The following is a 3,289-nucleotide window of genomic DNA, read 5'->3' as shown; positions in this document are numbered from 1 at the left end:
ACACACTGCATTGCATGGTAGAGAACGATGAGATTGATGAGAGTGATGAAAGGAAGAGAGATGGGGTGAGTTAGAGATAGGGGTCGTGGTCATTTCTCTGGCGCCCGAGACCCATTTGTAGGGTCAGTGGGTCTGCTGCTTTTATTGCTTTCTTTGTCCTTTTCACCTTTTCATCTCTCTTCCTGCCCTTTTTATCTCCTTGTTTTCCTTGCTCGTTTCTCATTCACCATGATCATACAGACCCATCTCTCTCTTTCTCTCCCCCCTTAACTCTTTATATCTTTCGCCTCTCTCACAATCTGTTTGGTTTAGAGGTCCTTTTTCTTGAGGAAATAAATAAGGGTGGTCTAGAGTTTGCTTAGGTTAATTAGGTTTTTGATTGAGAAAGAGGGGGGGGGAATAGAAATGGAAGCTATTTCTTTTGAGGGGAATGTTGTCTGGCTCGAGGTCACTAATGGGATCTATGATTTTATCTCAATTGATTGATTTTCTTTTAAATTCTAGTAAATTGAATTGAGAGATATCATGATCAACTTATATTTAATGATGTCGGACCAGGCTTCATTCCCCCCAATTGTTTCTTCCTTTCAAATCGTTGATCACTACAATTAATTTCCCTTCCATTTTTGGTCTGGATCTAAAAGGTGAGAGTTAGTATTTTGCAAATTGTATCTTGTTATTTTCTGTATGTATATTTCTGTGCACATGTGAGTTTATTTGTTTTAAATTGATTTTGGAATGTTTTTGTGCATGGGTTTTTTGGTCAATAGAAAAACTCTAATTCTTTTGAGCATGAGCTCGCAGATTGGTGTAATGATGAGGGATTTTGACTACCTTTTCTTTTGTTTTTCTCCTTCTTTTACGACTGAAAGAGGAGGATGGATCTTCATCATTACTCTTTTATATTTTATCCCTAAATTTTATGGATCAGGGTTTTATGTTTCCTTGTCAGTCTATCTAGCTAACCCTTCCATCTTCATCATTGAACTAGTTTTTCTCATGATGGCTCCAAGAATCTTATCTGTCTGTTTCTGGTCCTTACTGATCTACACTCTAATTGGCTTCTTTTCCCCCACTTCAACTACCACAAACCTCTAGGGTTTCATCAAAATGAGCTTACCTTATTAGCCCACAGTTACTTGCTTATTCAATATGTATATATGTTTTGTCATTTTTCTTTCCCCTATGCTATTTCATTTAACTAGAAAATAAGATCAAAATATGTATTATACGAAGTTTTTTTTTGTATAATCAGTCATAACTGCTTTAATTGGCATCAGATGGTTGTATACTTGTCTCTTCATCTTTCTGTGCCACTTTTGAGAGTGGTAGTGGGTGGTAATCTCCTCTCCTCTCCTTTTTGTTTTGTTTCTGCTTTTTCTTTATCTTATGGTTACCTTTATGTTAAAGCTTAGATCTGTGCCCTTTGGTCAACTCATGTCCTTTGCATGCTTGAAGAGATCATGGGCTACACCCAGCTGTTGCATACGTATGGAAAGTAGCTAGCTAGGGTTCCGTCCTTGAATTTCCATAACTTTTTTCTTATGTAATGTAGCTTATATTTGTAAGATAATTTGATCCTTTGCTAAAACAATTTAGTTTTCTTCTGTGAGTCATTTGCTGGCGTGAAGCTTCTTCCATTACCTTAGAGAGAGGTGGAAGAATGATTAATCTTTCAACTTGCTATATATGCTGATCCATCTATTACTTGAAGTGAAACCCTGTTATAACCTCTCTGGCTTGTGCATAAACTATGCTGTGGTTCTGTGCATTTCACTCTAAAGAAGAGAATATGATGTGATGGACTGGACCTTTGATTTTGCTTGACCATGCAGTCTTCTTCTGCCATACATGAGCATGGCAGCAACTTGTAGTTTTGGACTAAAAGCTTTTGCTCCTGTCTTCTCTAAAAAGCTAGAAATCTAAATTCCTAACATTCGAGGGGGAAACTTTGATATGCTTTACACTGGTATGCAAATTTTTGTTTTCATGTTAAAATGTAGAGATATTGAGCCTTTTTTTTGGCTGAATAGTGACCATATTGTTGTGGTGTAGTTCTTTGCCGCAATTTCATATACAACAACAACAACAATCTATGCCTTCATTTGTTGGCTAGATTATGTTATTAATGTTAAGAATTACAAGAAAATGTAAGACATAAACATCCTCTCCGTGTGGTTTTGATAATTTACACATGCACATGATTCTAATTTAATTAGGTTAAAGAGAGTTCATTATGTACTAACAGGAAATCAAACACAAAACTAAGTGAAGGTGGTTACTCTTTAAGTTCTCTTATTTGTAGAGTCCATAAGGGAACAAAAACCGTAGAAAGATGAAAGAAAGATGGATATGTAGAAAAGGAAACAGGTGATCGGAAAGGTAGAACCGGGGGAAGAATTATGGCTAGAAAGGTGCCTCATCAAGAAGACAACCTTGATGTGTCTTCTTTGATAGGCGTTTTTGCTTAGCTTAGACTTTTCTTATTTGCTTGGCGTTGTGGAGTAGTGCGTTCCAATTTTCTCTTATTCTGTCATCAATTTCTAAGTCCGAGCCATATGTAACACTGAATGCCTTTAATGGTCTGACTCTCTCTCTCTCTCTCATTATTTACTATTAAACAGTTTAGTCACATCAGCATTGATGCCATGGATTCCTCTTTACCCTGACTGTGATAAATGACGACTATGATGTATCTATTATTTGGAAGAAGTCAGAACTGTGTGCTATTAGACCGCATTGTTTGAATTTTGTATTTCAAGAAGTTATTAAGAATCTAGTACAGTTATGTCAGCTTAATTGGTGCAACCCTCTTTTCCATCTCTCAGAGTTACTCTGTGGACTGTTCTTTGAGTTGCACATTCGCATAATACAAACCCAGATTATTCAGGGAGCAACTTCGATGTGCAATTGGTATTTTGCCTTGAAAGTGTTTCGATTCTTGGAAAATGGAGGTTTTCAATTTGCGCTTCCTCGATCTGGTGGATACATAAACTGCATTTCTTGGAATTCATTTTTGTTGACTCAGTGTTTTCTGGTTTTGATTTTCTAAGCCCTCAAAGTATGTGTCTAGCTGAGAGAGTGAGAGGGAGAGTTCATTACCCAAAACCTGAGTTCTTCATCTCCCAAAAACAACAATAAATAAATAAAAATAGAACAAAAAATTCATGTTGCCCAAGACATCATGAGTTCCCCCAACCCAACACAGAGCTAGTAAGAAACAACAATACTGCTATGTGTATATCTAATTAATTAATTATTATTATTCTTATTCCTATTAATTTTGATT

The 3,289-nt window shown here is 36.3% G+C and overlaps 1 long non-coding RNA gene across 1 annotated transcript; it reads left to right on the top strand.

Moving 5' to 3' along the window:
• On the top strand, positions 1-3,289 carry LOC112328379 (uncharacterized). The gene is made up of 2 exons (XR_002983221.2): positions 1-644; positions 1,281-3,289. It is a non-coding gene; the product is annotated as an uncharacterized LOC112328379 (long non-coding RNA).

The sequence above is a fragment of the Populus trichocarpa genome, chromosome 1 (genome assembly GCF_000002775.5).
Source record: "Populus trichocarpa isolate Nisqually-1 chromosome 1, P.trichocarpa_v4.1, whole genome shotgun sequence".
Lineage (NCBI taxonomy): Eukaryota > Viridiplantae > Streptophyta > Magnoliopsida > Malpighiales > Salicaceae > Populus > Populus trichocarpa.
The sequence above is the reverse complement of the archived record's forward strand: the minus strand, read 5'-3'. Positions and strand labels throughout refer to the sequence as shown.